Consider the following 23,384-nt stretch of genomic DNA (forward strand, 5'->3'; position numbering starts at 1 on the left):
AATTCCCTGGCAGAATTGGAAAAGGAGCACCAGAATTTGAGTGCTGTGAAATGACAGAGAGACCACCTTAGTGGACAGAATAGCAAACTGTGTCAGGAGAAAAGTGCCCTGTGTCAGGAAGTGTGCCAATTAAAGACAGACATGGAGAAAAGCAAGTCATTTTTCAGGAACTGACTGACACGAGGATAGAAAATGAAAAATTAATGGGACATGTGAGGCAGGTAGAATTTGACCTAGAGGAGACAACACGGGCCAAAAATGCACAAAGTGAGGAGATTAGTCTCTTGCAAAAGAAGAGGTCTGAGTATTCCCAGATAATACAGGCCTCACAGAAGGAAAATGAGTCCCTTTGTGAGGAGAACAAGGGACTCAGCATCAAAGTAGTGGCACAAAGCAAAGTAATAGAAGCTACTCAACCTCTGATAGCAGAGCTCAAAGGTCAGGCCTCTATATATCACCAAGAGATAGGGGCTGAGAAAGACAAATTTGAGAGATTGGAAAAGGAAATGGCTAGATACAAACAGGCTTTTACGAACCCCGAACAGTTAGAATGTGGATAGGCACCCTCTGAGCACGGTGTAATGACCTCCTTACCAGGGACCTCAAGCCAACTCACCACATTATATGCACAGTGTGCTGCTAACATCATGCCTGCCAATTTGCAAGAACAGGGAAACACAAACCAGCTGGACTCAATAAGGCCTAGTATAACTGAGCCGGAAGGCCAGTCCCTATCAGATATTGACGGACATTCATCTTTATCGAAGTTTAAAAAAAATCGTAGTAGATTCTTCTGACCAGGAGGGCTCCTATGATGAGAGGATCAGGGAGTAAGACTGGCAGACATAACTTGGTCCACTTTGCAGGCATAGCAAATCATATTCCAGGCCTCAAAAGAGTATTTTGAAAACCTTCACCCATTCTGGGAGGTGGGGGGAGTTCTCCACCAAACCCAGAAGAAGGCAGGAGGACGATGCATACTCCCCAGTGCAAACGGTGGTGCTCAAAGGAAGTGACCCGGAGAGCCCATGGTACCACAGGGGAGAAGAGACCAGACCCTGTGCAGCGGAAAAAGAAGGCTGCCAAACAAAAGAGAAGTCTGGTAAAAGACCCAATTCGGCAAATAAAAGCCATCAGAAGCTTTACGACACCATATCATAAAAATGCCAAGTACTCAGTATGAGAGCATTTGGTATTGTATGACCAGATGATGACGTCATTTGGCATACAAAATTATCAAAATTCCATGGAGTTTGCCAAATGGACATTCTCCCCGGAATGCTCCAGCTTCTTTGCAGGGCTGGAGGATTAAGATCATCAAAAATGGTCCACCTATAAGGTGGCCATCTTAAGGCATTTCTCTGTGCACAGGAACCCTCAGGAGGCCAGCAAGGTGGCCTATAACCTGCAGTGCGGAGAAGACCAGGCACCTAGAAAGTTTGTGCAAGAACTGAAGCGGGCATTTGCCCAGACCTCTAGATGGGTGCACACCAATAGCAGGGAGTTCATTAATACTTATTTCCATGCCCTCCCTAAGTACATAATGACCCAACTGGTTAGGGAATTCCATGAGTAAAGGACCCTGGATTGGGTAATAGACCAGGCTACTCTGAATTATGAAGTTCAAAAGCCATCCGAGAACAAAATAACCCCAAAAACACCAAACCATCAAACACCCCCACTGCGGCCAAAGTGGCGGACGTGAAAAATACCCCATTGTTGGACTTGGAAATGGGGGGGCCTAAAAATACTCCTCCCTCTAAGAAGCAGAATGCAAGGCAGAGCAGACCCTCTTATTCATCACAATTGGGTGGTAGCCAGGCAGGGTATCCAACCAATTCTTCACCTGACCCTGCCACCTATATCAGCCCTAGGTACAAGGGCAACGGACCCATTTTGGGGTATGTATGGACTACCTTGGCACAAGGGGGGGTTCAATCAGGTAAGTACTGCCCCAGGAAACTTCCCTCAAATCTTCCCTTCAAACTTCCCTCAAAACGTCCCACAGAAATTCCCTCAGAACTTCCATCTGGAGGGAAGAAATACTCCACCCTCCAACTTAAGCTTCCCCCAATATCATCCAAAACCCACATTTCAGAACAATCCTTTCTCTCCCTGCTTTCAGGACAATAGAGCCCCAACTCAGGTAGAAGAGAGACCAAGGATGGAGGGCTATCAGGGAAACCCTCAATACCTGAGCTACTGTGGGAGAAGGGACAGCTACCCTTCCCGAAAGCAGCAAGGGTATGATTCTAGACCCCCATACCAACCAGAAAGGATGTTGCCACTGAAGCGCCAGGTCCAAACTGTGACATAAAACCTGGGTCACATGTTGAGGGCTCAGCAGAGCCCTCAAATGATCATGGCCGGCCAGAACAGCTCAACATCTGGGGCTGATGCCCTGGAGCAATGACGGGGAGAAAACCCTGACAAACAACAGGTCCCAGAGTTTGAGGCCTGGGGGAAGGGCGATGCAAAGCCCTAGAGGAAAGTTCCTTTCTCACCTGAGAAAACCCCATAGAAACCGCTGAACCTGTACCCAAATCTCCTAGCCCTGAAAAGCTGGAACTTAAGGAACAGAGGGTAAGTAGGAGAAACCAAGGGACAAAGAAACCCCATTTCGTGGAGGAGGTCTGCGTCAACCCGTTTGAAGGGAAAGAATCCCTGGAGGATTCAGGTAAGAAAATCTTCTCTTTCAGGGATGGAGGGATCCCTCCCAAGGAAAAATGGGTCCCAAAAGACCCTAACTGGGTAAGTATAGAGACTGACCCAGAACCACCAATTCCTGAACCCCAACAATGTCACCCCAAGAACTCTGAAAGCAATGAGGGATCCTCCCCCAAACCAGTTCAAGCAACTGTTTCCAGGAAAAGGGGGACAGCAGAGAATCACAGGAAAAAGGGGATTTCACATTCCCACAGATATCTGGGTGCCACAGATTCCCGGACCCCGACACAGAAAACTGTCCAAGATCACGCAGTGTCAGAGTTCAAAATAAAGAAATTAACTGCCAGGCTGGCACAAATTGTACAAAATGCACAATTTCTTTGACCCCTTGAGGAGTGGGAAGGGAGACTTTATGCCTCTGTCAAGGTCCAGGGTCAGTGTGCATTATCAGCACTGGTGGAAATTGGATGCCAAGCCACCCTCCTTTCCAAAAAAGGCCTTGATCAAATACATTCAGGGAGGGGGAAGAGTCACCAAATTCCCCTCACACCTCTTCCTGGACAACTACAAAACCTCAATGGAAATTATATTTCCGTCGAGGAGACTGCGGATCTGGAGATCAAAATTGGGCGACATAGGGTGAAACACCCGGTTATAGTGATCACTCCAGAGGCAAACCTTGTCTCCGGAGGTTATCACCCCTGATTGACTGTGTGAACAAGTTCCTCTGGACTCAGACTAACCGACCAATCAAATTGAAACAAAGTACCAATTATGTGAGTTTAAATGGAACATGCCACATGATTGAACAACGGTCTGACCAAATCGAATTTTACTTTAGGAACAATCAAATCCCAGACATCACTGTCATCTCTTTAGGAGAGAAAACAAACTGGTGATGGTAAACCTTCTCCATTTTTCAAAATTAACCTTCCTTCCAGTTTTAAGTGGCATTCCACACTGTAAGGAAATACTAAGAAATTCTATGCCGATCCACAATCTGAAGGAAACCCAAATCCCATGGCAAAAGAGAATGAAAAACCAGCTAGATTTTGACAGACATCCAGAAAAAGGGTGAACAGTTATTTTTCCCCATTCAGGTAAATGAGTCGAGGAGCCTGTTGTCACCAGAGTATGCTGAATAACAGAAGAAACTTCATCATTCAAGCATTATTCGGGAAACTTCCAAAAGATCAGACCATTCCCATATTTAAGTTGACTGGTAACTGGGAAATGGGCCTGGCAACTCCAAATTCCAAGCATCTGCTGCCTAGTAGGTGCATGCTAAAAATGTCCATTGGCGACAAAAGCATAGAACATAATTGTTGGGTTGTTGGAGATGTTCCCTCTGCCTTTTACTTAGGCAGTGACATTCCCAATTGATTCACAATTAACTCGATCCTAATTAATTACAAAACCTGGTCCCGACTGGGGGTAGTCCCATGTGCTTTGACATCCCTGAGAAAGCATTTCAGTCAGCTCAATTGCTGCTGTATGCATTTGAAGCTCAAACGGGAGAAGAGGTCACCATACCAGGACAAGTACGACTATTCACAATCCCCCTTAAAATTAAGCGAGGACAGAACCTCAAAAACCAGGATTCTTACATAAATTTGAATTATCATCTCCAACAGCAAGGGGTGTATTTGAACTCGACACAACTAGTTGACCTAGAACACAAAACCATTTGAATATTGGTGGATAATAGCAACACTAGGACTAACACTCTGGGCGCAGACACCTTTATTGAAATGGCGGTTGATGCCCAACATTTTTCCATTAACTTAGGGAATGAGATCATGGGGCTAAATCCAAATGACTTTTACCACTGTGACGACGATATACCTCAGGAAAAGATTTTCACTAGGAAAGGGGGGAATTTCTCTGTGCATTCTTCCTGCCCTTATGGTGGGGGAGAGGCAACCTGTGACATCAGGAAGGATGAGGTGGTATTTCAAGTCAACAGTGACTACCTCCGCTGCTTCAAACCTTAGGTCCAGGCCAACACCATAACAAGAGATCTCTCCACTCAACTGGAGTATACCGCCGAAATTGCAAAACCCGAGGTATTTCGGGGCTTTAGGCAGATGGTTGAGGAACAAATCAACCTCGTTGATGCCTGTGAGACCGAGGAGCAAAAGCAGAAGCTGGAACTGGTGTTTTTGGATTATTGGGAAATCTTTGCCGTGTACTTGTACGACTCTGATGGCACTTAAATACATTTAACCTCCATACCAACAGACCCTGGAATGGCTCCCGTTTTTGTAAAGCAATACCAGTTGCCTCTTGCATCAATGGAGTCACTCACAGAGATTATAAAGAACTTGGAATCCTTTGGGATAGTTCGTCCAGTCCACAGTACCTTTAATAACCTGGTACTGGGGATACTCAAACCCAATGGCCAATGGAGACTTTTAGCAGACCTTAGGGAGTTAAATGGATCCACATGTCAAGATGGCCCCTTCCCTATATCGATCAGGGACTGGCCCAGATCCAAGGGTCAAAGGTGTATACCGCAATTGACCTGACAAACGGTTACTGTACAGTACCTGTGAATAGGGAAGACCAGTACAAGCTTGCCTTTAGCTTTGGGGGGCAGCAATACACGTGGACCTGAACCCCCTTTGGATATATAAACTCTGGCAATGAATTTAACATCTTTTTGCATAAGGCCATGCCTGACTTGGGCGAAAGGGGAAACCTAGCCTATGTGTTAAATGTTAAATGTTAAAGGTATTTGTACCGCGCACCGTCACCAACGGAATTGGTCCCCAGGCGCTCTGGTGGATCTGTAAAGGATAAGGTGGGAAAGGTTAGTAAGGTGAAGAGGGAGTAGGATAGTGAGAGGAGTGGTGTTCTGTTGGCAGCTTCAACTCGGTATACACTGGGTGCTGAGCTTTGGTGCGGATATTGGATCGGTGTCAGTCCACATGTGCTGTTGCTCCGGCTTATGTGTTGTTGCAGTGTTGTGAAGTGCGTGCGGCTTGTTGTGTGAGAGATGGTTGTGTGAGTTTTTTCAGTGAGAAAAGTATGCAGAGTTTGAGCTTATATTGGTTAGTGGGTTGCCCGACCTTTAGCATGCTAACATTCACAGTTTTGCCTAAGTGTGGCACTTGTTGGCCTTCACAATCCTATCTGGATGCGGCGCAGGCTAATGTTTAGAATTCTGTCTAGGTGTGGGCATGCTAACATTCCCAATCTTATCTAAATGCGGCACAGGCTAGTGTTTCGAAATCTGTCTAGGTGTGGGCATGCTAACATTCACAATTTTTCTGGATGCTACGCAGGCTGGTGTTCACAATTCTAAGTGTGGCACATGCTAACTTTCAAGTTTCTTCTAGGCGTGGGCATGCTATCCTTCAATCAAAATGCTATCTAGATGCGACGCAGGCTAATGTTCACGATTCTAAGTGTGGCATATGCCATACTTCAGGTCTCGCCTAGGTGCGGGCATGCTAACATTCACAATTCTATCTAAGTGTGGACCTGGTAGTATTCACAATTCTAAGTGTGGACATGCTAATAATCAAAGTCCTATCTAGATGCGGCGCAGGCTAATATTCACAATTCTATCTAAGTGTGGACATGCTAATATTCACAATTCTATCTAAGTGTGGACCTGTTAATATTCACAATTCTATTTAAGTGTGGACCTGTTAATATTCACAATTGTATCTAAGTGTGGACATGCTAACATTCACAATTCTATCTAAGTGTGGACATGCTAACATTCACAATTCTAAGTGTGGACATGCTAATATTCACAAATCTGTCTAAGTGTGGACATGCTACTATTCACAATTCTATCTAAGTGTGGACATGCTAATATTCACAATTCTATCTAAGTGTGGACATGTTAATATTCACAATTCTATTTAAGTGTGGACATGCTAATATTCACAATCCTATCTAAGTGTGGACATGCTAACATTCACAATTCTATCTAAGTGTGGACATGCTAACATTCACAATTCTAAGTGTGGACATGCTAATATTCACAAATCTGTCTAAGTGTGGACATGCTACTATTCACAATTCTATCTAAGTGTGGGCATGCTAACATCCAAAGTCCTATCTAGATACGGCGCAGGCTAACATTCACAATTCTATCTAAGTGTGGACATGCTAACATTCACAATTCTAAGTGTGAACATGCTAACATTCACAATTCTATCTAAGTGTGGACATGCTAATATTCACAATTCTATCAAAGTGTGGACATGCTAACATCCACAATTCTATCTAAGTGTGGACATGCTAACATTCACAATTCTAAGTGTGGTCATGCTGATATTCACAATTCTATCTAAGTGTGGACATGCTAACATTCACAATTCTATCTAAGTGTGGAAATGCTAACATTCACAATTCTATCTAAGTGTGGGCATGCTAACATTCAAAGTCCTATCTAGATACAGTGCAGGCCAACATTCACAATTCTATCTAAGTGTGGACATGCTAATCTTATGGCAGTCTATGTTATTGGGAGGTAAGATAGAGTGGCAGGGGATTTCAGGACTAGAGTAACTGCTCTACTCCCTACCCAAGCCACACTCACAGTTTAGTAGGTGTCTGATGATGTATTAATCAAAAGTGCAGCTGTGGAGGAACACGTAGCTGAAATATGCTATGTTCTGATCCAGTTGCAGAAAACTGTCCTTTCAGAAGGCACAGTGGTGTAAGACCCGTGTGAACCTCTTAGGGCATGAAATCAGCCCTGAGGGTCTCAGTCCTCAGGCAAATAAGGTGGACCCTTATTGAAATTAAAAGACCCCACGACTCTGCGTGAACCAAGAAACCTTCTTGGAATCACAAATTATAGTAGAAACATCATAGAGGACTATGCAGATGTCACAAGACCCTTGGTCAATTTACTAAAGTCCGGGATCGAGTGGGGTCCAGAGCAAGCCGAGGCAGTAAAACAATTCAAGAGAAGCCTTTCCCAAGCACCTTCTTTGGCTTACCCCATAAAAATAAGGAGTTCTTATTGGAGACGGGGTTCTCAAATACTTGCTTAACAGCAGTATCATACAATAAGCATGAAATGGTCAACAGAGGCATCTCATACGCGAGCAAGACTTTATCCTCTGTGGAGGAAAAATTCAACAATTATGAAAAGGCACTCCTGGCAACGGTGTGGGCATTGAAGAATTACCACCCGTTCATCCAGGGGGAGATCATTGTCGAGACTCCTTACCAGCCCTTGCAATATCTCTAAAGTGACTGATTCTGGACAAGGGACGTGAGTAATTCCAGAATAACTTCCTGGATTCTGTCCATGCCAGGTTTACCTGTGGAGGTCAGATATGGGCAAAACAAGAAGAGTCCCCCCCGCACAAGCTTTGGCTGACTTGCATGTCTGTGTTCTCGAGGACGAAAGTCTAAAAACCCAAGACAGCATGGAGGCGTACCTTACTTCCCCGCACAAAGTCTATGAGGAAGACACATGTCAGGGGATACCTACAGTTTATGTGGATGGGTGCTCCTACCATGTTGATAATCACAGGGAAAAATAACTAGTGGCTGGCATTGGGAATGCCTGGGTGAATGATGCACCGGAGCCCTATGCTGGCCACAAGATCGTTCACCGAAGTAGTCATGTGGCAGAGTTGATGGTGGTACATCAAGCCATCCTCACTGTCAAGAACTGATCATAATCACTGATTCAGATTATGTCAGGAATGGGTTCGTGGAGCACCTGAATAATTGGAAAAATCGAGGCATACTGTGTGCAAATAACAGACCGTTCAAGCAAGAGAAATGAATACAATCCATTGATGATCTGATCGGACAAAATTGGAAATTACTTGGCGGACCAGTTGGCCAAAACTGGAGCCATCCACGTGAATCTCATAGAAACGGAATACCTGTTGGGTGAAATCCAGTTTGCTGCCGTCACCAGGTCCCAAACACTTGCCCAAAATTAACTCTCAACTGCCCAGTGGAGTAAGGAAACCCCAGATGCTGATTTGATTATGGCACAAAAATGGGATCCAATTATTGGAAATTTTATGAACACATTGAAGACCCTGTGAATTTTCCTCTGACTGAATCTGATTGTATCGGCTAAGAGTATCTCCAGGTGTTGATGAAGTTTTCCAAAATGGTCTGAATCCAAGACAGTTTGTTGGTACAGAGATCCATCTCTGGATGTGACCAGTGAGTGGCACCTACCTCATTCCGTAACCTGAGGTCAGCTGGTCATAGGGTGTTTCATACAACTTTGGAAATCTTGCGAGATGTCGCATACTGGCCACACATGGATCAAGATCTCAACCAATACTTGAAGGGGTGTCTTGTGTGTGCTCAGTTTCAGCCAGGTTCCCTCACAAAGACCTCCCCTACAGAAAAGCAGAATGACACTGCCTTGTCGGATTTGCAAGTAGATTTCACGGGGCTTGTGATTCGCTCCTCTAGAGGAAACAAGTACATGTTGGGCATGACATGCTTGTTTACCAAGCGGGTTGTCTCCCGGCTCAAATTGCAAGGCAGAAACAGCTTCTGCCCTAATGATCAATCACATCTCGCATTTCGGCCTTCCCCAAAGGATTGAGTCAGACTGAAGAAGTAATTTTTTACCAGTGAGGTGATGGGACATCCAACTATCACTTGTCCCGATGGCCATCAGGTCTACACCATCTTCTGCAAAAAGAATTTCACTATTCAAGCTCATGACTGGACGAAAAATGGTGCTACCTCAGAATCTGCTCTACAGAACCCAAGAGCAGACCCTGATTAATGCGTCCTCGACCCGTGAGTACATTGAGAATCTACAAAAACACCTTCAGCATGCTTTTGCTTATGCACCAGCAAAATCTAGAAAAGTTAGAAGAGGGGAAACCCACTATGCCTTAAAGACCATCAAGAAAGAGTATCAAGTAGGAGTCAGGATCTACTTGTACAATTTTCAAAGGAACCAGACGAAAGAGCAGAAGTTCCTCCCCTCCTTGCGCAGCAACTTTGAAATTGTAAATAAAATCTCACCTGTCACCTATAAAATCTGAATCCCTAAAGGAGAACAAACGGAAGAGAAAGGGGTTCACATCAATCCGTTGAAGAGCTCTCATCCCAGACAGAACTTACGACTGACATGATTAAAGAAACCGGGGAGGGTAGAGCCCAAGAACCATCTGAAGAGTAAAATTAAAGAACTGGAACTTGGATTAAGAAAATCACACATTTACAGGGAGTAGAACAACTTATATTCATTTTGAAGTTATTATAAACCATAATCATGTAAACAAAAGGCAATGGTATAAACTGTGATTTGTCTCTTGTTCTTTTGTTGTTAATTTCCATGTCCCTACAGAGGAAAATAGTATTGTATGACATATTTAATCTGTCCTTTCTTCTTGGCAGATTAAATAATTCCTTGCCTCTACAGGCCAAAGTTGGAGCTGCTGGAAAGGGAGGGGTCCAGGACCAAAAACCTAAAAAGAATCTGGAGAGAGTGGGGGGCAGACCAGAGCACCACTCCATCCGGACCAGGAAAAGAACAGACAGGCTCTAAAACAGATGCTTGGCACAAACACAGGCCACAGTGAAATGGACACCCCACTCTCTCCTTGCTCTTGTTTGTGAAAGAAATCAAAGAGCCAGGAAGGGGAATTCTGTGAGGTGAAATAGCCTCTGCATGCAAGAAAGAAATGTCAGGCCTGCACAGAAATGAGGTCTGATATAAGGCCTTGTAAAATCAAATCAAAAGGAAAGGAAATATGCTAGGTTGCAAAATATGGAGAGATGCAAACTGCCTTTCACAAAGAAAGTGAAAGAAACATGGAAATCACATTTTGTCAAATCCATGAAGAGCTGTACTGATAGTCCATGAAACAGCAGTCCACAGAACCCTCAAGGGATGTCAGAATTGTGTGTTCAAGCAGCTGCAGTGAAACAGAGCACTTTCTTTCATGACCATTAAATAAAATCTAATTTTGTTTTTCCGTCTAGACTAATAATATGTGCAGAAATATGCTTGCTAGATTTTCAAAAAGTGAATAGAGTTTCTGCTGAGCACAAGCTCACAAAATAGACAATGTTAATACAACTTGTCTAGTTTTGAAATTGTTATTTCATAAAATGTCATTTTAAATGCCTTTAGGCACAAGTTATAGACTGTTCATTGCAAGGGGCCGTGATGCTGATTTCTTCAAAATGTGAAAACCAGCTCCCCTCACTGTTGCCTGGGAGAGAGAGGCCTGCCTGCCTTAATTATCAATGCTATCCCTTAAAAATACAAGAAATATGATGCTCTTAGATGCGAGACACAGGGTGGACCAGATATGATTACACCTGTTCTCCAGCCTTTGTGGCCTAGGTCACAAGCCTCAATAAAAAGTGCATTAGCTTAGTCATTAGCCCTTGGAATAGGGTAGGATAATCTAAACACAGACCCCTCTGCTGACATCATGTGCTCCAGGAGGGTTGGGGCTTAGCTAGATGAGGAGTGAGATTGCACATTGAGTACAATTGGAGTATTTTATTGTGTAAAATGAACAATGAATATCGCACAATATTCATTGTAGGATTTTTGGAAAGAGGACAGTAAACTCCTTCTGACCATGCCAAAACGATTTTTGTGGGATAAAGACAACTAAAGTTATTCATGAAAATGTGATATATCACTCCTTGTGTTTACCAGTGATGCACAAAAATGATAAAGCATGCCAAGTATGATTTATGTAACACCCATAAAGGGCCATGTTTCTCACCAGTATAGTTCTGGAGTAACTGGAGAAAAACTATCTCCCTGCACAGGAATGATGTACAGACACCGGACTAATCTTATGTGATTCCCTGTAAAATGTAGTTTTCAAAAATGTATTCATATATGTCAAAATGTCAAAATGTCAAAATGAAGGGTACTTTCCATGTGGTGAGATTTTTAGATCTTAATGCAGACCGAGCCCACCTGTCTAAATGAGATGATGATGTGCTCTCCTCTCCTAGGGTCCCAAAGCACTCCCACATTCCCTTGTCTTTTCCTAGTGTGTTGTGAACTGGTATAGTCCTAAAGATTTTCCAAAAGAAGTAACTTAAAAAAGCCCTGTTTCTATGTGTGCCCCATTGAAAGGTGAAAAACGAATTCCCATTTGCATTTTCTTTTCCACATTGAAATTGTGCCAAACATCATTAAAATTGATTTTTTCCCATTCTGTTCTGGTAATAACACTGAAGCCCTGTGTGTTATTGTCACGTGCAGCAAAACACATTTTTCTCATTGTATTTCTGTCTCCTTAATTGCTTCTGTGATCAAGTCTTCCAAAATACAATTTTCCCATTGTGTGCCGACTAATATTCCCCAAAGCCCTGCCTGCCCTTTTACTCGTAAGAAAACCGAATTCCCCATTTCTGTCCATTCGTCCCCATAGCAGTTGTGCTAAACCATTCAAATCGATTTTACCTTTGTGCTCTGAAAAACTAATCTTCCCATTCTTTTTCTGCTCCCCATATTGTTTCTGTGAATCATATCCCAAATCCGATTTTTCCCTTTTTTCACACTCTGTGCTACTTCCTTCCATCCAAAAGAGTCAAGCCTAGTGGATGTTTGGGGAGGGCTGAGTATTGCCGTGACCAGAGTATACATCTGTTTGCCTTCACTTTCCTGTCTGTTTGCAGTCATTTTCCTGGTGTGCTTTCAACTGTTATTTGCTTGTATTGGGGGGTGACGTAAAAGGTAGCTATTGTAACTGCATAGTCTGGTGTCAGCTCTGTGGTGGTACTAAACTAAAAGGATATTTTGTCTTTGTGTTGCCACAACCTTGGTGGCTGCTGTAATCGGTTGGTTCTAATTTTCCTAACTAAATTACTAAATCAATATCTTATTAATACACACCTGCCTGGTTCCTAGTTCATTGTGGCATGGGGTATTTTTTGAGGTTGTGTGCGAGACGGGTTGGAGGGCTTATCAAAAAGGACCTGAATGATAGAAATAAAAGGGTTTTTATTGTGCACCACATTCATTGTAGGGGAAGTAGATCCCTGACTGTATAATAAACCGTGACAGCTGTGCATTTTCGATTTTCCTGTGCACTTAAAAAGCTAGCAGTTGGGTTTCTAGATTGGTACACATGCATATGGCATTCATGATTTCACCCATACTTTTGGTTTAAAATGAACACAGGGTGATTTAGTGGTTTGTTTTCAGACCCCCCTCATTGAAAGGTCTGTTCTGGGGAAGTTGGATGGTAAAAATTGGCATGATTTGCAAATTTTGGATTTCAGACCCTCCTCCACTTAAAGCCCTTTGTTGGGGAAGCTGAACCAATAGGATTACCCAATTAAATTGCAGTCTATATTTTTTGACACACACACTGGAAATGAGCTTTGTCAATTTTGAATTTTGACAAAATTCACCCCGTGGTGTTCTGTCAAAGGGAATTAATTAAATTCATATGTTTAATTAAATAGTCTAAGGATCTACACAGTTTTGTCCCCCCCTCCGTCCCTGGCCATTATAAAAGGAAAGGATTTACGGCAAGCAGAATTCCCCACCTGTTGGTTTCAAATGGTGAAATTCTACTTACATTTAAAACCTTTGTTTAAATTCCAGGAAAGCCAGCTGCATTTCAGGACCCTCCTGGAGTACAGGGCAGAGGTCATTTCACTCCACTCTTAAGGATGGTCCCCAGCTCTTCACCATGATACCCAGTCAACTTTTAGGCCTTAAAAGCAATGGACCATACCACTCAGATGCAGTTTCAGTAAAACCTCCTTTTAGTGATTCCTTGCGTCTGTCAGATGGAATATTTCAGCAGCTCTCTGCATTCCTCATAGTGTATCTACTTTATATACCAGTGATGACACCATCAATATTTAAATACTGTTTGATGCCCTGCAAGAATTCTCACAACCGGGATTGGACAGTTACCCTTCTCTTTACCACCAAGTCCAGAATCTCTCTAAGGATTGGTGTAGGAGTCAGGAGCAAACGTATGGTAACTTCCATTTGAAGTCTGCCTTTTTTCCCCATGTCAACTTTTGGCAAAAATGTGGTTTTGTGTCAAAAACCTCAGAATGTATTAATGACTGCCATAATATATATATATATATATATATATATATATATATATATATATATATATATATATATATATATATATATATATATATATATATATATATATATATTCCACTTTAGCTAGTCATGGGGAATTTAATAAAACAGCTGGTTCCACACCATGTTGCACTGGTGCTTGGCAATTCTCTGCTGTTTTTACAAAAAGCATAATTGCTAGGAACATCCAAATATCCCCCACATTCCTAATTTTACATTTCACCATTTTGCCAACTCTCAAATTCAGAACATTTTCAGAGCAGCCAGGAACACATTTTAGGTGGCCATTACAATTCCCTAAATCACAGGCGGAGGAATTACATATCAACAAAATCACCTGGAAATGATCTACAAAATGAACCATACATGTAATCAGTGTGATTGTTCATTTAAACAAAGGGAATCTTCATATGAACAAATATGAGCTTCCCTTCCACCAGGCCATTTGCCACTCTACAACATTTGGCCTGCACAGAACTGCTCTTAGAGACAGCAGGTCTAGGTAAACTTGGTTTTCGACACATTTTACACAAGCCACCTTTATGTGCAGTTGTAAATATTGGGGATGCAATCCAGGCTTTCGGTGTGGGAAGACTATATGAATTTTGCCCAGAAACCCACCATTTGTCCTTGGCTAAAAGGAACTCACATATTGCATTTTCTAACATCAGTCCTGATTCTTTGACATACAGTGTGTTTTACTGATCAGGGTCCACTTTGCTTTTGTGCTGAAAGTACAGGGCTGTTTCTTTCATTCATTAATAAAACATACTTTTAAAAATCTGCTGTTCGGTTTTCTGCTGAAAAGTGGGTCTGAATTGTCACAGTGCACAACCTTTTGATGGGTGGCAGTTTCAGTGAAGATGCTGCATTTATTTCTCAGCTAGCAATGTGATGTGCTCTTCCAATCTGCACATGGATTACATTTTTGGTTTAGCTTTCTCTGGATTCCCACTGCAGAAAGACACCCACATATTTTGCCTCTGGCCTCCAGGAACCTTTCATGGAAAGAAAGGGGGCTTTTCTTTTCAAGATGTTTGCCAGTATTTTTCATGCAAAGCATAATATGCATTACTTTTTGTCAACACCCATAGTCTTTACCTTGGCATCTTTATGTTAGCAGGGGAACATTTTTCTCATGTCTTGCTTTAAACTGCAAACACAGATGCAGAACCATTTTGGTGTCAATGTTTGAAGCTCCTGTTTTTCATGTGAACGGGAGCTTTGAATTTCTTCTGCCACATGTGAATTAAAATGCTGCTTTCTGTTTGTAATGACAAGTAGGCCTTTTTCACATGGCCCTTCCTTGTGTTATGTGCAGAAACCCCACGCTATGCCTTAATAGGCCTTTTCTCAATGTGGAGGATTTGTTATAAATGCTGGCAGGTCATTTCTTTCAGTGGGCCCCTCAATTCTGTTGGTTTGGGGCCTTTGATTACACCCCACATATTCCCAAATTGCAAAAGCAGTTTCATACTGCACCAGTTGAATATATATTATCAATCCAAGGACATTTTCAAAAGTGGCAATCATTCTGGCATTGCTATAGCACTAAGATACAATATCATGCTGGCGTCAACATTGCAACCGGAAAGGTGGTGTGCCAGACTCAACAAAGATATGCAGGCGTTTGCATAATGCCATCTACTTTGCCCCCAGAAATATTAGCCTCAACAGAACAATGCCACTATTGCTCTTGTAAAGCACCTTATAATGCAGCATTATAAGGCATTCTACTGGGATACGGTCTTGAATTATTTGATACATCTAGACTGGTCCCTGAAATATGTGATGTAGATCTTAGCAATGTAATTCCTGTATATCCGCACTAAAGCACCTTACAAGCCATCAAACACATTTCCCCTATTACTTCCTCTTGGAATGTCCACTGGCCCCAAAATTGCACATGATATGTCCATTACCAACATACCTGTTGAAGTAACATCCCGCAAACACAGAATTATCCTTTGCCCTGCCTGTTGCCCTCATTAATACCCTTTTCCCAGAACTGTTAATGGCCATCATTTCCTTTGTTCCCAGCAATACCGATATGAAGTCATTTGCCACAGAACTGCCCATGTCATGTCAATTTCCACAGAAATGCCCACGTTAAATACATTAACCCAGACATGCCTCATTTCATATTCTTTTCCCTTGCTACCTTTTACTTTGATCCTAAGACTTCACATATAAGAGTTTCTTTGCATCTGAACTGCCCCTTATCATGTCCATTTTCCTAGAACTGATCATGTAATATGTGTTGCCCTCCTAACTGAACCTTGTCATACCCACTGGCTCAAACATTTTCCAACTAACATCCTTTGCCCAAGAACTGCCTCTCAACATGTCCATTGACACCTAGGACATACCATGAAATATACTTTGCCTCCAGGAATGCACATGGTAGGTTCATTTCCCCAGAATGCCATTGCCAATGTCCGCCATCATGTTGCTACTCATATTTCATGTCTTTCTCTAGAACTACGACATTATGTACATAGCCCACAGTATTTCCCCATGCTATGTCCATAGCACCAGACCCTCCCCAGTCAAGCCTGTTGCTATATAACTGTCACATTCCACCTACAGTGCCCTCGGAACTGCAACCGTCACATCCATTGCCACAGACGGCACCTTTGCTGTTTCAGAGCCTGCCCCTGATACATGCGCATGTACACAGAAGCATATGCATTCATACTCTCTTTCTTGCTCTCTCCCTCTCTGTCCATCCCTTTAATGCTCATGCACACACACTCACCCTAAAAATGCTCAAACCTGCAGCCTGCAGCAGCCCCCCCCCTTTGTTTCTTTGCTCTGGTCCCCAGCGTGGTGCATATAGGAATACGTAAACTGGAGTAAAGAAGTAATTGTGAATTTGCACAAGGGAACCGCTGGCGGGACAGTTCATCCCAACGGGGAAGTGGCCCAGAACTGGACGACATCTTATACCCTTGTCCCTCCTTGTGTATCAGGCGGGCTGCAAAAGGCAGGCACATGGAGGGGTGAGTAGGCCATTGCTCTCTCCACTGGACACTGTCTTAGGCACCATGTTCATTTTCCCCAGAGTTGGCCAGCTTATCTCCATTGCCCCAAATCTGCCCTTTGCAGTATCCATTGCCCCAGAACCACCCTCATACTCATACTAATAACTGGCCATCTCACGTCATTTTCCTGAAGAATTGCTACTTGCCATGTCCATTGCCTAATGCACTGCTATTCACATGCCCTTTTCTCCCAGAGATGCCCCATGCCACGTTTAAGACATGCAGTCATTTTTTGGAAAGTAATTTTTTCAACCCAAAGAGCACATGTTGCCCTACAGACCACACAAGTATATAATTGATAGGAAAGGTAAGTACAGTTTAGAAAAACAGGGGACAATGCAGTACAGTTTAGAAAAACAGGGGGCAATGGGGTGAGTTGGAAGGTGAATAAGGGGCAGGGGAGGGTTTGGAAGGAGAGGGAGCTAATTGGACTCTCCCATTAACGAAAACCAAAACGACAAAAACATTATAAAATGAAAATGGACATTTTGCTCCTTTTCTAGGAGTTACAAAAGAGGGTAATTTGCAATCCCAATTTATTATTATATTTTCTGATTAATTGACCAAAGAAGTTGGCCTTACATAAGCAAATCAAACATTACTGCATAGGTTAATAATTCATTCACAATTAATTTGCAATTCAATCACAATTCAACTTACAATACATATAAAAGAAGAAAGACTTCATAAACTGTGTAAACTCTAATATCCATAAACTCTGAAAAGCAACCAATAAACATAGCATCAACAAATAAAAATATATCAATGATAAATCCAACACTTTAAATCCAACACTTAAAATAGGGAGCAAGCCAGTCTGAGTGATAGTGTTTATACCCCTTGTACATGGTTCATGCAAATTCTATCTATCTTTAATAGGCGTTATTCCACTGTCCCCAAGGAATTTCAATAGAGCAATAATTAAGCCCACCTCCTGGCCCCCAACCACTCTTTTGTAAAACTCCTCCATTTGTAACCATTCCTCATTTTGCACAAACCTTACAAAATGCGTAATTCTCAAATCCTGTATGGCATTCCATTCGATACTCAGGGGCTGTCTAGTCCGCCTCGTGCCTGTGGTCTTGCACAAAGCACTTGCTTCATAAATTGAAATATTCCTGACCTAATAACCTGTATTTCACCGATCAGGAGAAGGTTTAAAGAGAAGCGCATGAATTGCTGACACCAATAAGGATGAGGAAAACATGATAAATAATTTGGTAGCACATTCACTGGCTTGTCGATCCAGGTCAAACTCTTATACAGGGTATAAGATCTCATCTTCTTGATCAATAACGGCATTGTAATGTGTAGATTAATGCTCGCTTGTATCTTATCATTGGATCTCAATTGCATAACAACAGAATCGCCAGAATGGAGTCAGAGGATTCATTGCTGATACTTCTCCCTGGAAATGTATGAAAGGAGAACCCCTGGAAGGGTTAAGCAAAGTGGCAAAATATGATAGAACCCTCCATTGATACCACGCCTCCAAAAGAGATCATACTCAATTCAAACCACAAAGCGGCCATTGGGACACATGTCGGAAACCCCAGGGTCTTCCACCAAATTAGTCCTTCAATTACAGTCCAATTTATGTCTTGTGAAAGGTATGAGATCATCTGCCCATAAAGGAGGGTTGGCATAGTTGGTTTGCTTATAGTAGTCAAGAATTGGTTTGATTATGAATTTGCAGTGCCTTGCATGCAGCCATTTTAGCTGAGAGACACCCATTCGGGCCTTAGTTTGAAGAAAATCAACAACATTGAGTTTCCTAGGGTTGGCTCTAAACAACATCCGTATATATTTAATTTCAGCAGATGGAGGTACAAGAAGGCCATCAACCATCCACGTGAATTTAAAGGGCTTGTTTAAATGGAAGGAAATCCCAGTATGACAATCTTATTAGTATTGATTACCAATTCAATCTCCCTCACATTCAACACCATCGCATTTGTCAGCCTTTGTAGGCCCAACTGCATACAATCTACTAAAATGGTGTCATGCATAGGACACGAAAGACACCCTCAGATCTCCTAGCTTAATTGGGACAAAGGCCGAGGCTTCCAAATGGGCTGGAAGATCAGCCAGGTAGAGGTGAAACAGGTATGGGGCCAATACATAGCCTTGGCACAAACCACAGGAGGTTTTTGAAATTATTCGTTAACTGCACCAGCCTATTCAGCCTCACCTGGACTGAAGAATTTGTGTGGATGCACATCAAAATAGACAATAGATCTTCCGGGATATGCCATCCATGCAGTTTAGCCCACAGCATGATCCGAATAATGGTGTCAAAAGCTTGCAATACATAGATTGCTGCCATGTAAATCTCACCAGCGATCTTAGCCATTTCCTGCATACCATTTACTACAAAACTGTTTATGTTGGTTTCCCATCCCTCTGCAAAAACCTGTTTGCATGTTATTTAAAATCCCAGCAGTTGAGAACCAGTTTACAATTCCTGCCAAGAGCAGAAATGCAAAGATCTTACTATCTGGGTCAAGAAGAGCGAGTGGACGGTAGTTGATGGGGGCAGATCTGCCCCTCTATTGTAAATTGCTACTATTACTGATTTGTACCATGAGCTCGGCATCAATATTTTCCTCAATAGGTTTTGAAACAACAAGTGTAAGATAGGGGGGATAGCTCAGGGGCAACGCATTTGTCTTGGAAGCAAGACCTTGCAGCGCAGCACAGGTTCAAATCCAGATCCGCGTTTAGAAACCAATCTCTGGTATTAAGCGTGTTATAAAAGAACAATTATGATAATAATAATAGAGGCCCAGAGTGGTGGATCGATCTTCATAATTGCATAGTTGCGTTAGTCAACCCATAAGGACCACATGCATTCGAATTTTAGGCTGCTTTTATTCTCAACAGGAAAAGAAAGAGACCAAGGACAATTTGAGGGAGATTTGGAGATTTCAACATCTGGAGGCCTGAATGCTTGAGCAATGTGAGTTTCCCAATCTTTCTCGCTCACTACATTAGTTTGCAGGTCCTCCTGAGAGTTCCCTGTTACGTTCACTACTGCATTTTTTGACACAATTGTCTGCATCATTCTTTCACCTTCTTTTTGTTTTCTGTCACAAATCTGGGAGCATAACCGCTTTTTATAGATCGACTTACAATTATTTACTGCCGTCTCATATTCCAAAATATTGGCAAAGCTTCAGCCCATTCGCAATCTCAGTTCGGCCTTCAATAGTCTATTTCTGTCCTTAAATCAGACATTGTAACAACAACGCCTCCGTATCCCAATAAAGGGGCGCTGTTGGTTGGTTGCAATCCTAATATACAAACAACCATGTCTACTGTCCCAAGAACTGCTCATTCCAGATCCATTGTCAACATCATTGATCATTGCAAGTACATTCTCTCAAGAAATGCTAATGCCAGGCGGATGTTCCACCCATACAAAGGACTTGGATCCCCCCAATTAGTGCGGGTCGCCCACCGGACGGGTGTACATGTTTATTTATTCTTGCATCAGGATGGGACACCTTTGACACACTTTCAATTTAGGAGGATGCTGGCCATTTCATTCGCAAAGATAGGTCTGGTGAAAGAATAAAGAAAAATCGAGGTTGAGTACCACAATACACCAATCACAGGCTAAAAAGATTCACAGATCTTTTATTACTGTACAGTTTACAAAGCAAAACAGATAGTTATCTGGCTCCCAACACCTCACAGTGTGTACCAGCCGACAAGGAGAGGTGTGAGAGTACTGAACATCTAAACACTCATGCTTTTATACAATTCATGTAATATTGTCCAGCCTCTCTTCACATTAATAATTCATGCTCTAGAGTTCGTGCCAAGTTCACATACAGATTATACAATATTATGTGAAGGATTACATAAGTTTGCATTTCCATGAAGACACAATGGTGATGTATGTTCTTGAATCCCGCGGTAAGCCTTGTTCCATGTTACTTCTCAATGTAGTTCAGCTAAAGCATACTTTCAAGATTTGTTCTGCATTGTCCCAATGTTTATACAAGGATGAGGCTTGTGACCGCAGACAACACTTGAATGACAGTTCATATGAAGCACAAGGGGCCTCATTACGACCCAGGCGGTAAGTTACCGCCTGGGCCGTGACTTTACCACCATGGCGTAAACTACGTTTACGCCATGGTGGTTGGCGGATTTACCGCCCCATTCCAACCTTGGCGGAGCGGTAAATCCCCATTTTCCCATTTACCCTTCCCCTTTCCCATTTTGCCCCATAGGGCATAATGGGAGTGGGGAAGGCGTTAATTACGCCACCGTAAATTACGGTGGCGTAATTAACTCCATGGTCCCTTAGCACCATGGATTTTAACACCTGCTTAAAACAGGTGTTAAAACCTCCATGGCGCTAAGGGACCTCGTACTCAGGCGGTAAGGGTCGGCGCTGTTTACGCCGCCGTAAAACCCTTACCGCCTGAGTTGTAATGAGGCCCAAGGTCTCTTTGCTCAGTCTAAACAGTCGGCTCTCAGACAACCTAAACATGAACAGAACTCAAAGGTCGGAAAGGCTTGGTGCAAGTCGAAAACATAGTCCACCATTTTAGAACGTAGAACAGACGAGTATACATCAAAATGGTAGATGAATCTTAAAATGGCGGCAAAGTTAACCCAGAAATGGGAGCTTTGCAACGCAGTTTTCCATGCAGCGCGAATAGGCTTAGGCCAATATAAATACTAAGGAAACACTATATAATTACCGTTTAACAAACCGTCCTTTTGGCCTAAGCAAATATTTGCTTTACTCGTAACTTCACGTTTCAATGTCCATACATCCTGAATCACATTCATCAGATATATCAATTGCCATCAAATCTTTGACAGTAATATCCTTCATTACAAAAACATCAGTCATCTTCTCGGGTGTGTGTATTTTCGGTCCGCATGTTCCTACAGTTTGCGCACAACATCCTCCTAACATCGAACATATGACAGGAAGACATTGTATGCAACAACAACAGAATACCAAGGATTACCATTAAGACTGAAAACAGTTTCCATCCCCAAGACCGTAAAAAGCCCGAGAACCAAGTACTAAGATCCCAGTTTCCCTCTGGAAAATGTACTTCTGTACTTAGGACATGCAGATTTTGTATTGCCTTGAATATGGCAGGGGAGGAGTCAGGTGGGAAAATGCAACAAGCAGATCCCACCAATTTACATACTCCACCACGCTCAGCCAGGATGACGTCTAACACCATCCGGTTCTGTAGAGCCACTAATCTAATTGCTTTCTGTTCTAACGTCATGTTGTAGAGTATATCGGTGGTCCGGTTGATGGTTCTCTCCAATACTCTTGCTAGTCTCCTAATATCGTCAGAATTCATGATCTGTCCCCAGAATCACACTAAGGATTTCGCTACATCACCCATGACTTATGAAGGAGTATCACTGTTCTCGTCCCGCCTTGGACGAGCCCTAGAGACCTCAGAGGTGCTAGCTACATATACCCCTGTTAGCAAGATACCCAAATAACAAGTACCCTGCCAATCCCTAGATAGCCAAGGATAAGCTTCATTGCCACAAATGAAATAAACAGGATCACCTACATACAAGGGTCTGTCCTCACTAGTTAAATTTGCAATATTGGTACAACCCTCAAAAGTACCCATTGACTGAGAACCATTCCTTTGTATGCAGAAGGGAACAGAGTTGGGTCTGTGATTGATAGTATAGGAAGGAGGCGTGGCATCCTGGTTGCCTAAGGGAACCATCTTGAAAGAAATTAGCAATTGGAAAGGTCTAGAAAGTCTATCGGAAGGCCTAATAGAAGCAACATTAAGCTTGCTCTTATTTGCAAAAAGGGAGCATCCCAGAGGCGTCAGGACTCGCCTTTCAAATTCATTTAAATTAGTCCCGTCAAAGTTCCCTGAGTTACTGTAACGCTCACCTGATTCTCGCAGAGGCGCCGGTCTTGACTGGGCGACTACCGTATCTCCAAAAGTGATGTGTAGCACCCGGTTGGCTCTTGGGCTGGACCTCTGTGCACTGTATGCCTGACGTGTAGAGTAAGATGTCTGCAGATAGAAAATATGGGGTTAATGAACTGGGGTTATTGGGGTGTCCCTATCTCTTTCCTCTTCTCCTCTCCTGTAGACCCCCAAAGGTTAACGCTCTCACCTTAGGTAAGTGAATGCCGAGCTCTCCATCTGCCTCGGGGCAGGGTGCTGTAACCAGTTTCTTCACTGGATAGGTAGCGCAGGCCTCTTGACTTCTGAGGACTGCTGTCCGTCGTTTACTGCACGAACGGTAAGTTTCGAGTCATTCAAATGTCTTTAAAGTCTTTAGTAATGATGTCTCTTGTTTTGCAGGGTTCCGGCGATGGCGGATGACGGGCTGAAGTGAGTTGAAGATGGAGCCCGTGTGATGAATAGAAGCGCCTGGAAGCACGTAAGTAAGCGCTTGTTGCCTGCTTCACGATGCGCTCTAACTGTCTTTTTTTATTTTGCAGGTACGAGTTCGGAGCGGCTGCAGGGTGCCGGAATACCCACTGGATTAGATGTGGAAAGGAGTAATGGCACGTGAGTATTAAAGTTCCCCAATGTCTTTAAACGCACCTTGTTTTGTCTTTCAGATGCGGGATGCAGCGCCGAAGGCCTCCG

This window comes from Ambystoma mexicanum, chromosome 7p (assembly GCF_040938575.1).
Source record: "Ambystoma mexicanum isolate Mex_15411 chromosome 7p, UKY_AmexF1_1, whole genome shotgun sequence".
Lineage (NCBI taxonomy): Eukaryota > Metazoa > Chordata > Amphibia > Caudata > Ambystomatidae > Ambystoma > Ambystoma mexicanum.